Source organism: Manis javanica, chromosome 11, assembly GCF_040802235.1.
Source record: "Manis javanica isolate MJ-LG chromosome 11, MJ_LKY, whole genome shotgun sequence".
NCBI lineage: Eukaryota > Metazoa > Chordata > Mammalia > Pholidota > Manidae > Manis > Manis javanica.
The window spans coordinates 24230438-24247558 of record NC_133166.1 but is presented as its reverse complement, the minus strand read 5'-3'; the positions used below and the strand labels follow the sequence as shown (position 1 = coordinate 24247558).

General features: G+C 43.0%; 1 pseudogene; it reads right to left on the bottom strand.

The window, feature by feature from the left end:
* Window positions 1–15645: 15645 nt before the first annotated feature.
* LOC108399448 (olfactory receptor 51D1-like) lies at window positions 15646–16750 on the bottom strand (annotated as a pseudogene).
* Window positions 16751–17121: the final 371 nt, after the last annotated feature.

The window sequence follows — 17121 nt, the reverse complement described above, 5'->3', positions numbered from 1 at the left end:
TAATAAATCTTCACAATATTTGAAGCAAAAGGTAATATAACAACATACTAGACAAATCCAAAATTCTAGTTAAAGATCTCAATATCTCTCTCAAATACGATAGGACATATTTAATGGTAAAAGATGTGATATTTCCCCTAAGACCCTAAATAATACAGGACACTTATCATTTCTATTTACAATGTCCTGGCATTTCTGGCCTGTGCAACAAGGCAAAAAATATATTAAAGATATTCATATTGGAAATAAAAGAGGTAAAACTGTCTTTATTCAGATTATCTAGGAAATTATGTATTCTACAAATTAGAAAATCTAATGGCAAAAATTGAGGAAATCATGATTGAGTGTAACAATGTTCAAGACTCTAGATTAATATAAAAAAATCAATTATAGTTCTCTATACTAACAATGGACAGTCATAAACATTAAGTAAGTAAATAGTACCATTTAAAATAGCATCAAAAATATAAAAAGCTTACAGATAAATCTGATGAAAGATGTGAAAAACCTGTACACTGAAAACTATAAAACACTGAAAGAAACTAAAGGAGACCTTAAAAATGGAGAGCTATACCTTGAGTTGGAAGATTCAACTGTCAATTTTCTCTAAATTGACCTATAGATGCAGTATGATACAAATAAGAATTGTGACAGACTATTTTGATGAAATTTTAAAACTACCTCTAAAAATTCATATGAAAATAGAAAAATTCAGGCCAACTTTGAAAGTGAGGAACAAAATTAGAGAATTAATAATAACTGATTTCAAAACTTCTTATAAAGCTGGTGATCAAAACAAAGTGGTATTGGACTAAAGACAGAAAAACAAGTCAGTGAATCAGAAAAAAGATTCATTAGACCCATATATATATATACTATATATATATATATATATATATATATATATATATATATATATATATATATAGTAACTGATTTTCTACAGATGAACAAAGGCAATATAGTTAACCAGAAATAGTCCAATAGTTTTAAAATAACTTTATATATATCCATATGTTTACATTTATTTACATGTATCCATATGTGAATAAATTAGCTTTGCATCCTATATATGAAAGGTAACACAAAAAGGATCATAGAGCTAAATGTAAAACCTAAAACTATAATGCTCCTAGGAAACAAACAAACAAACATGGATTTCTTCATGAATTTGGGTTTGGTGATGAGTTTTTAGATACAAATATAAACTATAAAAGAACAACTTGAAAAACTGGACTTGATCAAATTATGAATATTTGATTTTTAAAAGACTATTAAGGGAAGTAAAAGATAGCCACAGATGAGGGAGAAATGCAAAGTATGTATCTGATACAGGACTTGTATGCAACATATATTTTTAAAAATCCAAACTAAATAATAACAAAGCAAACAACCCAATAAAAAAGTAGCAAAGATTTACAAATGGCAAATAAGCATATAAAAGATGCCAAACATCATTATTCACTAGGAAAACACAAACTGAAGACACAGTGAGATACCACTATACACCTAATAAAGTGGCTTACATAAAAAATATAGACTGTGCCAAATGTTGGCAAGGATGCCAAAAGATTGTAACTCATACAATTAGTATATTAGTATTAGTATTAGAGTATATTGTTACAAAGGATGTTCACAGTATCTATGTTTTCCACAAACAGTATATATATAAAGTGATATGAAATCAATTTGTGTGATGTATTAGTCATATCTGGGTAGAATATAATTTCTGAAGGATATGTGCTTCACTGCTACTATAGTTTCTTTATAGGGAAGAGGAGAGGAGATCCAGAGAGGTTCTATGATATGCCACTTGATGGTATGTCTAAGATCTTAACCTTATAAATCCAGGGAAGGGAAATCCTAGGGCAAAATACCTAGCTGAACCTGAAATCAGTCAAAGGGAGAAATAACGTTTAAAACCCATTTATTGCTTACAAATAGCTATCCTGCATCTCTCTCTCTCCTGCTGCATCAGAAACCAGGGAAGATCCCCCCCAACCTTCCAGGTCCAGATAAGCCCTTGATAGCCCAGGTAATTACCTAATGATATGGAGATGAACTACCTCACTTCATCCCTTGGAAACGCCTGTTGATATGGAGATGCACTAAAGCCAGGAGAGAGATTCTGGAAATAGAACAATTTTATCCACAGTCCTGCTTCAGTATTCTTTCCTCTGCCTCAAATGAATCTACATTGTTTCCTACCTACCATGCTTCAGTGTACACATTTTTGACCTATCACATTCCAAAAGCTGGAAATTAAGCAAGTATACCCATAAGAAAATAGTAATTTATCCTCCATTTTCCCATGGTCCCAAGCACATAGGCGGTGAGAATTCTGTCTGGGCTTGCTTGCCCGGGCTTACCCCGCCTTATTTCTAAACATCCCAACCCTCCCCCAAGGCAACAGGCCAAGCAGATCCACCATAGCCTTTGACTTGGTGAGTCTCCCTTCATGGTCAACCTAAATGTCCACTTTGGAACCTGGGAAGTGACCGTTGAGTGTCCAGCATCCCCACGGGCTCCTCTGGGAGGGGCACCCCCAACCACGACTTTCAGAGTCATGGTTGATCCCCATAGTCGACCCTTCTCTGCCTCCCCATGGTGAGAATCCTCATCCACTGAGGCCCGGTCTCCCTTTATCTATGTATCTACTCGACTTGAAAACTCTTGGTACCAGGTACTGAGCCTCCCCGGTGTTTTCACCTCGACCCCACAGTTAGAGGTGGTGACGACCCCCTAACTGTGCCTGGTCTTCTCCGTGACCTTCTTAATCACTCAGGGATGCCTCAGCGACTTCTGAATGGTCTCATTCTCACCATGGGATCTGGCCCCTCCATTCCGCAGATTCACCGCTAGGGTGCTTACTCAATAATCTAAAGCCCCCTCCACCTCACTCCAGACCTCAAACCTTTTAAGCTTGTTCGCTACTGTAATTATATCTGGCCACAATATTCCTTGGACAATCAGTCCAAATGGCCCCCCAATGGCTCTTTAGATCCTAAAATTCTCCATGACTTATACAACTTCTGTGAGCATACGGGCAAATGGAAAGAGATTCCATATATCCAGGCTTTCTCCTACCTCTGAACTAAGCCCTCTCTCTGTCCCCACTGCAATCCTAAACACCTACTACTTGCCTTAAGGTCCTCACCCTCCAACAAACCAGACCCCACTTCATCTTCTGACTTTGACCCCACTGATGAATCCCCACCCTACCGACCCCAAATTCCCATGGCATCTCCTCTTTCTCCTCCTCCTCAACCACCCAGTCCACACGGTGCTGCGGAAGAAACTGCCCAGCCTCCACCCAATCAATCCCCATCCAGTTTCCCACCACAAGCTCCCATCAGGGGTGGGGCAACAACCCCACCTCCTCTACCACAACCAGTTTCCCTCCCATCCCAAGATCCCCTACCAAGCCCGCCTGTCACTCGTTCTCGAACCCAGATCCTAGCCCCACTAAGGGAAGTAGCCGGTACAGAAGGCGTCATTCAGGTGCATGTCCCTTTCTCTCTCTCTCTGACCTATCTCAAATTGAGAAAAGATTGGGCTCTTTCACCTCCAACCCAGCTACTTACATAAAAGAGTTCCAGTACCTAACTCAGTCATATGATCTTACCTTTCATGATATTCACATGATCCTATCCAACACACTTTTGCCTGAGGAGCATAGGCGAGTCTGGGAACAGGCTAGAATTCATGCCAATGAGGTTCATCAAACTACTCCAGCTCATCCAATTGGTGCTGAAGCAGTTCCTGACCGAGACCCTAATTGTAACTATAATACAGCAGGGGAAGTCACCAGTCAAGATCAATTCATCACCTGTCTCATGGCAGGTCTCAGGAAGTCAGCCAATAAGGCCATTAACTATGAAAAACTCCAAGAGATTATTCAGGATAAAACTGAGAGTCCCTCTATGTTCCTAGACCACCTCACCAAAGCTCTTTTACAATATACAAACCTAGACCCTGAGACTCCAGATGGGAGACAATTATTAATGACCTACTTATTCACCCAGAGTTTCCCCGACATTAAGGCTAAACTTAGACGTCTAGAGAAGGGACCCTTAACTCCTCAGGCAGAAGTCCTGGCAGTGGCCTTCAAAGTATATAATGGAAGAGATGAAAAGGCCCATAAACAAAAATATCAAATGATGGCTAAGGCCTTTCAACCTACACCAACCACTGGTGCTCAGGTATCCTCACCTCCTCAGAAGCAGCCAGGAGGACCTCCTGGTCCATGCTTCAAATGTGGTCAAAAGGGTCATTGGGTCACAGCCTGCCCAAATCCCCAGAAGCCCCCCGGTCCATGCCCTAAGTGCCATCAGGAGGGACACTGGGCTGTTGACTGTCCTCGCACACTGAGAGTTGCCAGGCCATCCAGCTCTAACACTCCACACATAGACCTTCTAGGTCTGGCAACTGATGATTGAGGAGGCCTGAGACTCCTACACCTGACCACTACCATCACTGTACAGGAGCCCAGGGTAACCATTGTGGTAGCTGGTAGGCCCATCTCTTTCCTTTTGGACACCAGGGCCACCTACTCAGTCCTGAAGGAGTTTTGGAGACCTACCTCCCTCTCACGGTCCTCTAGAGTCGGGGTAGAGGGCACACCTCACCAACCTTTACAAACTCCCATGCTTCACTGCATCTTTAGAGGCATTGCCCTCTCTCACTCCTTTTTGGTGATTCCCCAGTGTCCCATCCCCCTTATGGGAAGGGACCTATTACACAAGGTTGGAGCTTCCATTACTTTCGCTCCCAGACCACGCCTCAACCCCGACTCGCCTTCAATCCCACTTTTACTCGCCCTCCAACCCACTGCAAACCCACCTCCCTCTCCTTTTCCTCTGCCACCCCATCTGATCAACCCTGTAGTCTGGGACACTCTCATCCCCTCTGTCACCATCTGCCCCACAGTATTTGTCAAACTTAAAGACCCCACCTCTTTTCCCTCTCAACCTCAGTACCTGCTGCCCCTCAAGAGTTTACTGGGCCTGCAGCCAATTATCCAGGAACTTTTATACAAACAGCTACTACGACCAGCCAATTCCCCTTTCAATACTCCTATACTGGCAGTTAAAAAGCCTAATGGTTCTTACAGGCTTGTCCAGGACCTAAGAGTAATTAATGCAGCCGTTGTTCCCATCCATCCCATGGTCCCTAACCCTTATACTTTATTGTCCACCATTCCTGCTTCCACCACTCACTTTTCTGTCCTTGACCTCAAAGAAGCATTCTTCACTATCCCCCTCCATCCCAACTCTCAAAATCTGTTTGCTTTCACCTGGACCAATCCTGCCACCCAGACTTCTACTCAATTGACCTGGACAGTCCTTCCCCAAGGCTTTTTGGACAGGCTCTAGCACAAGACCTCAGATCCCTTACTCTCTGGAGCTCCACCGGCCTTCAATATGTAGATGATGTCCTCCTGTGCATTCCCTCCCTACAAATCTCTCAACAGGATACTATTCTCCTTTTAAACTTTCTCTCAGAACATGGCTATCGGGTTTCACTCTCCAAAGTTCAGCTGTGTTCAGGTCACATACCTGGGAGTTCAGCTCTCCCAGGCTACAAGGCCATTACCATAGACAGGAAAAAACTTCTCCGAACTATGCCTGTTCCAAATAACAAAGATGAAATTCTCTCTTTCCTGGGTCTTGCTGGGTTCCTTCGTTCATGGATCCCCAACTTTTCACTCCTAGCTGCCCCCCTATATGAAGCATCCCGAGGACCTCTCGCTGAGCCCCTCCTGACACCTGTGGCTAAGCCCTTCTATAGACTCCAGCTGGCCCTTCTACAAGCCCCCGCTCTGCACTTGCCTGATCTCACACATCTCTTTTCTCTGTATGTCTCAGAAAGGTAGGGCTTCACCCTGGGAGTTCTGGAACATATGTTAGGACCCTCCTTTGCCCTGGTTGCCTATCTTTCCAAAAAATTAGATCCCACTATTCGGGGATGGGCTCCTTGCCTGCGAGCCCTAGTAGCAGCTGCCGTCCTCATTCAAGAATCCAAAAAACGCACCTTCGGGTCACCCACAACTATTTTCTCCGCTCATCCTCTTTCTGAACTCTTTACCTACAAAGGCCTGCAGACTCTTTGCCCCTGCAGGATTCTATCACTTCAAGTTGCCCTAGTTGAAGACACCTCCCTCAATTTCAAAACCTGTCCTCCCCTTAATCCTTCCACTCTTCTTCCATTACCTAACAATCCACAGGCAGGATCACAAGCCTCCTTCCATAACTGTTTACAAACTCTAGATGAACTCCTACCCTGTCCCTCCCACATTCAGGAGGGTGCCATTCCTCAGGCCACATATACCTGGTTTACTGATGGCAGTTCCATTATCCATGAGGGTGTTTGATGGGCAGGATATGCCATTGTCTCTCTGGACAAAACTATTGAGGCAAAGCCCTTACCTCCTAACACTACAAACCAACAAGCAGAACTGATTGCCCTTACCCGAGCCTTCCCTCTAGCACAGGGGTCCTCTCTTACTGTCTATACTGATTCTAAATATGCTTTCCATATCCTGCTGTCCCATGCAGCAATCTGGAAAGAATGGGGACTCCTCAACACCAAGGGCAGCTCTATTGCCAACGCCAAACACATTATACCACGGATAGAAGCCTCACATCTTCCAACAGCCAAAGGCCTAGTACATTGCCGCTCCCATCAGTCAGATCAGTCATCCATCTCCCTTGGTAACAACAGGGCAGATGAGGCAGCCCGAAAGGCAGTGTTAGCCCTTGCAATAGGTGCCCTCATTCCAGGCCCAAAAAAATCCATTCCCACAACTACCGGCCTGCCTTCCACTGAGGCCATACTCTCCTACTTATATCACTTATTCCACCCTAACCTCCAATCTTTACAACACTTTCTCAAAACTTACCTGCCTCTTTCTCATTCAGAAACTGCCTCCCTCAAAACACTCACCACTTCATGCAGGATCTGTCAAAAGGTCAATCCCAACTCACCTTCTCAACCACCCGCCTTTCCTACCCATCAAGCACGAGGGCTCATTCCCGGAACTGATTGGCAGCTCGACTTTACTCACATGCCCCCAGTAAAACACCACCGGTATCTTTTAGTACTGGCAGACATATTTTCAGGATGGGTTGAGGCCTTTCCCACAACTAATAAACGGGCCCAGACTGTCTCCAATGTCCTACTGTCTGAAATTATCTCACGCTTTGGGATACCTACTGCCTTACAATCAGACAATGGCCCCGAGTTTCTCTCTCAAAGCTCCCAAGCAACCACTAAGGCCCTTAATATTCCATGGCATTTTCACATCCCCTATTGTTGGATTTTCTCAGAGGAGGACGCCGCCCCAAATCACTCACGAAAGGCGTCTCTTGATGCAATAAGCAAGAGGAATTTATTCAGGAACCAGCTAGCTGGGGTCCAAGTTAGCCCGACGCAGCGGGTCTCAACAAGGACCCTGAGCACACAAAGCCAGAAGGTTTTATAGCATTTTTAAAGGGGGCAACATTTTCCACAATCACAATACAGTGTTTTTTCATAGACACATAAATCTTTGCCTGGGGCCACATCCTGGGGTCTGGTTAGATAAGATTACCTTCGGAATGTTTAGGGTGGTTCTAGTAAGATAAGCTTGGTGTGTATGATTAACTGATTTGAGGTCAGCTAATTAAAGGTCACTACATTTAACACTGGCTGACTAACTTGTTTTTCAAGATTCTAATAATTTTCCTCCTTCTAGGTTAGGGGGTGGTATTTAAGCCTTTAAGATGGCTGTACTTATGCTAACTTTTGATTCTTCAGATCCTACATTTCCCCACTTCTCTTTAGGGACATTACAATCATGGAATGTTTGTGTTTCCTTGTTGGGTGAGTGAATGATATTGTTGCTTCAACATCAGTACATGAACGGCACTCACTCTTTCTCTAACAAAAGTTATCAGCCGATTTAGTATGCAGGGTCCTAAAGTGAGGAGCAACACAAGGATGAGTAAGGGCCCAGACAGAGTGGATATCAGGGTTGTAAACTACGGGGATCTAGTGAACCAAGATTCAAATAGCCCTTGGCCGGCTTCCCGTTCTTTCTTTCTCTGGTCTAGCCCTTCTCTAAGCTTTGACATTGAATCTCTTACTATTCCGGAATGGTCTGCATAAAAGCAGCATTCTTTTTTTAAAGCTGCACACAGTCCTCCTTCTTTTAGGAACAGCAGATCCAGCCCTCGTCTATTCTGCAAGACTACTTCAGAGAGGGAAGTCAGAGATTCTTCAAGTTTTGTAATGGATTGCTCTATGGTCTTTAAGTCTTCATCAATAGCTGTCCTTAGTCCTTCATAATGTTGGTTCCCTTGGACAATAGCGGCTGCCCCCTTTCTCACTCTGGCTGCGACTCTTATCTCTAACAACACAGCTAAGGTCAGCGAGACCGGCTCTCTCTTATATCTATGCCTAGGTTCAAATTCAGCTACGAATGAGAGATCATCGTGATACATCAACCTGGGCACCAGCTGGACCATGATACAGAAATCACGGGAGGAGTTGAAGGCAGAAGTAGAGACACATGGGGTCACTCCAGTGTTACAAGCTCACTATCCCTCGGGAGGAGGGATTAAATACCTGTTTTTACCAGGGAAGGCTATGGGTATGGTCTCATTCTTTCTTCTACAGATAGAGACTCTAGCTGCTGCTGGGGAAAGGGGCGATGACCGCTCTGGCTGCTTCGTGCTGAGAAGGGGGCGCAGTAAAGGGTGCAGCTAGGTCTCCATCACTGGTCAGTTGAGAGGGCCTCAGAAGGCTGGCACTTCCATTCTGGGTTTCATTTCTATTACTATTTGCAGTTTTATGGCTTCTGGTAAGGCTGCTGGGAACTCTGTAAGCAAGGTACCAGGCCAGTTCTTCCAAGGGGCTTTGTTGGCTTTATAAAGTCAATCTTAGTTCCTTAAAGTTGTTCACATCTGAGTCCATACACATGTCTCTCAGGTATGACATTCCAGTCAAAGCCTTGGTAGTATAACCAGTGTTCTTAAGTAGTCTTCTCACAAGGAAAGCAGATTCTTATTGAACTCGTGCAAATAAACATACTGCCATGGAATACAAAAACAGTCACTGAAAGTTTTTAAACTCTGGAGGGATCAGGTAGAGAGAAGGATGTTTCAATTCTGAGTCATTTACTAAACTGTTGTCAGTTTAAGAGAACAAGGTTAAAACACTTTATCAGCAACATTTGAAACAAAAAGACACAAAATCATTTTCTTTAGTTTATGTAAACTTATGTAACTAATACCTGTTCTGCTCAAATCTAGTTCTTTACTAGTTTAGGAATAATAAAACTGACTATAAATGACAAAAGACTTACAAATGACAATGGTTAAAGATCTGATGAGAGCTTACTGCAAGACAGTTGACATAAGGAAATTCTGATATTTCTGTAATACAAAACATTCACTAACAAAATTTAGCATCATTCTCTTTGACAGTGCTTTTCTGGTAAATATATATATATATATATCAGATAAACAAGCCAAACCAGTCAAATACTTTCTCCAATGAGAAAAAATCCTCTGACATGTTCCAGGGGCCCTCTGGAACATGTCAGAGTTAACTAGAGGTAAAAGCACTTTTTTGCATTTAATTCTATTAGAACTGTCTATCATTACACATTTATTATCTATATACCCAGCACAGTAAACGAGATACTTTAAAAAGGTGGGGCAGCAGGGGAGACTGCTGCTGTCAGTTTAAAAGACAATATATAGAAAGTCAAAATAATTCTAGGTTACTAAGCATTCTTGAGAGAATGGTAGCAGATGGTAGATTCCTCTGCTTTCATCTTCAGGAAGGGAAAAAAAGCTACAATAAGAATTCACATTTAGCTGAAAGAACTGTCTAAACTCAAGGCAGAGTATAATATCACCAGGCATACAAAAGACCTGTTAGAGATACATACAAAGAATGAATATGGCTATAGTCAAATTCAACTTAAAAGTTTAAGCAGAATCTCAAATTTAAATGTCTCTTTCTTTCACACAGATATTCAGATATGACCAGAAATATGCTTTGAGATGAAAGAGATCAGGCATTTTACTTCTTCATTTAGGGACTGAGAAATGATGACCTTTGGCTTACAATCAATAGCTTACAAACAGTGAAAATAATAAGAACATAACTCAGCATAAGTGTCTAAGACCAGATACAAAAAAGCAGAGAAAGTGCTTAAGTCTACAGGTCTTCCCTGAAAGCTTCAAGAATGTTTTACTCTTTAATAGTAGATAGAGCTTTTTAATAGAATTTGCATAGCAGCTTATAAGATTATTTGCATTAAAAAAATATGGAGTCCTCCATGTTTTTTAAAACATACAAACATATCCACAGCATATAAATTAAACAAGAAGACCTGGTGGTTCTCAAAAAATCTATTACAACTTTTCTCAAAAGTAGTCACACGTTCGTCCTTCTAAACCTTTACAGTGAAACCTATTTTTCTGGGAGAAACATAATCTTGTCCAGATTCTACAGTTTAATTTTTAAGAATAAATTTTGGTTTGTTAACTAAGTGCATTTAATCAGCTGAAAAAAGCTTTGTTACCATTCTGCTTAGGATAAATTAAGAAAACAAATAATCAGTAACACCTTTAATCATTTGTTGGTTAGAGATTTTTCCACTTATAAAAATATATGGAATAAATAATTCAATTTCTCAGGCCATGCAATCATTTTCAATAAAAAAATATTTCAAAGGCAAATAAGGGTTATACAGTTAACAAACTTTAGCTTTTAGTCCCTTTAACATTACGATTTCATGGCAACTCACTGAGACTTTAAGCATGAGAAACTGCTTTGATCTTTCAACACTAAGAGCAGACTAACAGTTAAAAAAACTGTTTAACTGGAAACGAGATTCTAATTTTGCTGTGCACTCGATACCAAGACTTACTCGCTTCAATTTCACATAGCATGACTATACTAACTCTTCCACAAGCCTTCTACAACTTTCTTTTTACATTCAGTGTTCTCTCTCTTTAAACAAATAGCTGCACTTCAGAACAATCACTCTCTTTTACTTTCAACAAAACGAATTTCCATTCTTTACACTTTCTCTCATCAAAACATACATCTTCCAGCATAGAGAAATGCCCTCTCCATCACCTTAAGCAGTTCTAACCAGAACTCAAAACTATTAGAAACTTCAACCTCCAGTGAACACTGAGAAGCAGGACACTGCAAACTGTCAAACCAACATTCCCTAGACTGACAAACTTATGAACACATTCTACAATTTCTGCAGCCATGAGCTTCACAGCACAATCTCCCAGCAAACACAGAGCACATCTTCTCAACTTAACAAAACTCTAAGGCTTTAAGTTACTACAAAGATTCTCAGGCTGCAGGTAGGCATACACACTGCAACACACAATTAAAAAGGTGTTCACTTGCCACACTTATCCAGCTCACCTACCTGCAACAACTACGCTAGCCTACTCACAAGCCCCCCACTGAACACTAGACAAAGCCAAGCTTCTAAGCATTCTATTCTTAAAAGATTTAGCAGATAACATGACTCAAATGACTCTAGGTAAACTCAGGCAGCTGACAACTACCAAGACATGCCCTCCTTAGGCAAACTCAAATTAGCATTAATGCTTAACACTTTTTTATCAGGTTTTCTGGAAGTTTTAGAATACTCAATTTTCACAAGCGCTTGTCTTTCAATCAATTTCATTAATACCATCCGGAGGTAGAAAGATATATTCATTTACACACTTAGGGGGTTGTCTGAATCTGTCCCATTGTCAGTATAACAATTATTAGGCACGTGAAGGACACAAAAAACAGACACACACAGATTAGACACACAGCGGCCGCTTTTTGTTTTTTCTCAGATTTTCAAACAGAAACCGAAAGGAATCAGAGGGTTGATATTCCTGGCGCCTGAAATCAACCCTATCTCATCAGATTCACCTTGCCGGAAAAACAGACGGGAGGCTACCAGGCGTCCCTGGCCTCCCAACCTCCCCGAGGCGTCCCCCAGGGTTGCAGCCTGCGGTGCTCCTAGTACGTCTACCGACCGCAGTCTCGACCCCTTTACGGGATCGGGACAGCTGCCAGACAGTGGGTACCCCCTTTCAGAATTCTGACCGGTCTCACTGAAAAACAGAAAACAGAACACAGACAAACCAAGGCGCCACTAATCTTACCTCTTCCTCCAAGAGCGACTTCTGGAGTGAATCGGGGTGAGCACATGATCCCGGACGAGCCCCCAAATGTTGGATTTTCTCAGAGGAGGACGCCGCCCCAAATCACTCACGAAAGGCGTCTCTTGATGCAATAAGCAAGAGGAATTTATTCAGGAACCAGCTAGCTGGGGTCCAAGTTAGCCCGACGCAGCGGGTCTCAACAAGGACCCTGAGCACACAAAGCCAGAAGGTTTTATAGCATTTTTAAAGGGGGCAACATTTTCCACAATCACAATACAGTGTTTTTTCATAGACACATAAATCTTTGCCTGGGGCCACATCCTGGGGTCTGGTTAGATAAGATTACCTTCGGAATGTTTAGGGTGGTTCTAGTAAGATAAGCTTGGTGTGTATGATTAACTGATTTGAGGTCAGCTAATTAAAGGTCACTACATTTAACACTGGCTGACTAACTTGTTTTTCAAGATTCTAATAATTTTCCTCCTTCTAGGTTAGGGGGTGGTATTTAAGCCTTTAAGATGGCTGTACTTATGCTAACTTTTGATTCTTCAGATCCTACACTATCACCCACAATCCCCAGGTAAAGTGGAAAGGACCAATAGAACCCTCAAATCTATCCTTACTAAATTATCCCTGGAGCTCCACCTTGACTGGATAAAACTCCTCTCCTTGGCCCTACTTTGAATCTAGGCCTTGCCAAAAAAGCCTGCTACACTTTCTCTTTTTGAACTCATGTATGGCCACCCTGTGCTTCCTCCAGGTCTCAACTCTGAACCTCCTATCCTTCCTCCTCATCTTGTCAACCCTTTACTTCAACACATTCGCTTTCTACTCTGGTCCCACACTGACTTCTATACACAAAAACCTCAAGACCCCACTTCTCCTACTTTTTATCCCCCAGGAGACTCTGTGCTCCTATCCCCGCCACACCAAGCAACACCATCCCTAACTCCCAAATGGCAAGGACCATACACAGTAATGCTTTCCACATCAACTGCAGTTAAACTCCAGGGTCTTCCCCATTGGATACACAACTCCCACCTTAAGCCATTTGTCTCAGCTTATTCCCCTCCCCCCAAATCTCCCACAGGTTCCTACTCCTCCACCCTGAAGGGATCTCTTACTCTCCACATTTCGCGCTGCTCATCTCCACTTCCACTCATCACTGAAGAAGTTTCTGCCAGCACAGAGTCCTAAGACCTCCCTTACAATGGCCATGCATCATGCTTCAGGATTATTAACCCTGGTCTCAACACTTACTCTCTCACCAGACCTATCTTCCCAACACCAGCCCTTTCTTCTCTTTCAGACTGTCCAAAAGATTGCACCATCAAGGATTCCCTTTGCCCTACAGGTTGCTTTTCTGCCTACCCCAATGCTATCAATTCAGCCACCCTATGTAAACATAGCAATCAGCCCAAATGTAAAAAATTTCTAACCAAACCTTTAACCAGCTTATATTACAGGTTTACCAACCTCTCTCCAAAGACGATGATCCTTATTGAACCTGGAAAATGCCATCGCCACTGCAGACCAAGGGCTCATCTGAGCACCGCCCCCCATCAATACAAAAATGAACTTCATCGCCCCTAATCAACAGGAAGCAGTTACTGAAGACTAACCTTCACCCCTTCCCAAATCCTCTACCACTTATAAAACAGAAAAGGGAGGAATATAAGAAAATAGTAATTTATCCTCCATTTTCCCATAAGGCGGTGAGAATTCTGTCTGGGCTTGCCTGGGGCTTGCCCAGGCTTACCCCACCTTATTTCTAAACATCCTGACCCTCCCCCAAGGCAACAGGCCCAGTGGATCTGCCACAATAAAAGGCACCACTCTCTGCACCATGCTGCTGTTCCCTCTCTCTCTCTCTCTCTCCCTGCCCCACCCCCACCCCATCCCCGCCCCTCTGGGGGCAGCCACTCTCTCCTTCAGATAATTAAATCTCTTGCATGGGCCCATGTCTCCTGAGTCTTTCTGGGTAAGGAGGGTCGCGGCGAGATACCCTTTCAATACCAGAGTAAGAAGCCCCCAAATGATGCCAGTCTTTGCAGTGTCCCATATTGGTCTTCCCCCACCCACCCTTGTTATAAAAATGGATCAAGAGGAACTCCCTGAAATCAAGGACATTTAAACATATTTGTTAGATTAGCAACAAAAGGGAAGGGAGAGGGGAAGATACTGTGACCTGCTACTGAGGCAGGAAGCCAAGGACTTAGGGAAGCCAATAAGCCCATGCTGAGCCCAGGCTGAGAAACTGGGCCTCTTGAAGTCATGGCTCTCAAATTTGAAATTACTTCCACAATCAGTTCCTCTTTAATCTCCTACCTTCATCCCTAATATATGTATATACACCATTCATCACTCAGAGCCCAGGAACACAGATACTGTATTCACTTTTGAGACATATATCCACAACTGCTATACAAAGGAAATGTGCCCTAAAACATTTGCAACAGACATATGCCCTAAAATACAATCATAACAAATAATGCATATATATACATAAATACACACATTTAGAAATATACACACATATCCTTCAGATATTACATCCCACCTACATATGACTAAAGATACATATACTACACAAAATGATTTCAAATCACACATACTATGCACAACAGACACACACCCAAAGATAAACTGTACACATGCCAAAAGGTATAGCCATCCCAATAGTACACACAGCATATACTCATTCATACTACATATTCTACATGCTAAAAATATGTAATATTTTGCATTCTATATATTACATATTATACTCTACATTTTACATATTACAACTATAAAAGATAGAAGTAACATTTTCAGCAGATACACACAAAGCTATTGTTCAACAGACTCATACAGATGTATATCAAATAAAATAACAGAAGACACATAAACAATAAATGTGCAATCAGACACATTATTCATAAAATATATGTGCCAAAACACAGCTCCCACTCACCAAGACACAACTGGCATGTATTCTATGTACACACAGACACACACTGAAAATCACATTATAGGCACATAAACATAACTACATACTCACAGCCACAAGCCAAACACACAGCAGTTTTATTGACAAATAGTCTCCAGGAGAGCAAAACAGATGTACATTGGTATATTCCACATAATTATACTAACATGCATACAGAAACATAAACACATCATATTAGCTGTCTCCTCTCCTATTACCATTTCCCTCCCCACTCTTCAATTATTAACACCCAACCATTTTGGGGTCCAAGAAAAAAGTTTTATAGCCAACACAGATTCTCCGGGTGATTGGGAACAAGAATAGTTAAAATCATGCATCAGAACTGGAATGACTCATGAGCTGTGGCATCTACAGCCTTCTCATGTCAAAACTATGTGTTTCCTAGTTGGATGAGAGGAATAAGGCAAGGATGCCATAGCAGAAAAACTAGGGTGATCATTCTCCAGCACGGCCTGGCCAGGATGCATCCTAAGTTCTCACGTACTGACACATTCGTGGAAACAGAAATCCAAGATCTATTTTGATAACTGGAAGCAGACAGCCCAGTGGGTTAGAGACTCTAGTGACCAAGACATTCAGCAGAATCTTAATCCTGCCATCTTTGGCAGGGACTGAGGACACAGGAAGGTGATCCTGCTCACCTGCCACCCTGGGAGACTCTATGGAGGACCGTGAATGGATCTCCTTAGTCTTGGCTGCATAACAACAGAGTTAACCATGGGTGGTAGTAGAAGACAGATGTCAGCCACAGTCTCATGGTGCAGGGAGGTAGGGCCACCGGCCTGCGCACCACTGAGAGCCCAGTGAGCAGCACGTGGAAGACCAGGACAGCACAGAGATGGGAGACGCAGGTGCAGAAAGCCGTGAGTGCTGCCCCTGAGAGGACAGATTCAGTACAGCCCTCGGGAAGAGGGTACAGGAGAAGCCAGTGAAGAGGGAGTTCACACCCATGGCTGAGAGGATGATGAGGAGTCCGTACACTACACTAACCATGGTGTCAGTACAGGACAGCTTCATGATATCTTGTTGCAAACAGGAGTGTGTAATGGTATGTGTTCGGCAGTATGAGAGACGCTTCAGGATGAAGGGCAGTGGGAAGAAGAATGCAAATCCCCCGGTCAAGGCAGCTATTCCAATGTTGGTGACAGTAGGCCCTGTAAGCACGGAAGCATGCTGCAGCGGGTGGTAGATGGGACAAAATGGTCAAAAGCCACAGCCAGCAGGACAGCTGACTCCATGGCTGACAGAGCATGGATAAGGAACATCCGGGCCAGACAAACATTTAACTCGATCTCCTGGATGCCTGTCAGAAAGAGGCTGGCCATCTGGGCATGGTGATGGAGGAGAGGACCAGGTCAGTGGTGGAGAGCATGGCCAGGAAGAGGCACATGGGCACATGCAGGCACCTTTCCACACGGATGATGAGCACAATGGCCAGGCTTCCCACATTGGCCAAGGCATACATAAAACACAGTGGAAAAGCCAGCCAAAAGTGTACACTAGGCCCCAGGCCAGAAATGCCCACCAGTAAGAAATATGCTGGGTGGACCAGGGTTCCATTTAGAGCGGCCATGACAAAAATCAACAACTAAGGTTTCTGCACCCCAAGGCCAGGGTCTCTGAGAAGGAAAAGGAGAAACAACATTCCATCATGGCTCCGAGGAGGGACAGGAATACAAGGAAAGGGCACTGGAGTCCTTACAGTAACAAACAGAAAGACCAAGTTCTAGCCTCTTGCTGCTAGAGTTCTCCCTATACACACCTCCCTAGAGGCCTCGTTAATCTCAGTGTGTGACAACCCACTCAGAAAATATTTGCAGCAGCTCTTCATTTCCAGACCTGATGCTGCTAACCAAGGTGTTGCTCCTGTCACTTCCCCAGCAGAGCAGACAGGACCTTGCACGGAACCTCCAATGCTGACTCTAGCTCTTCTGGAGCACAGTG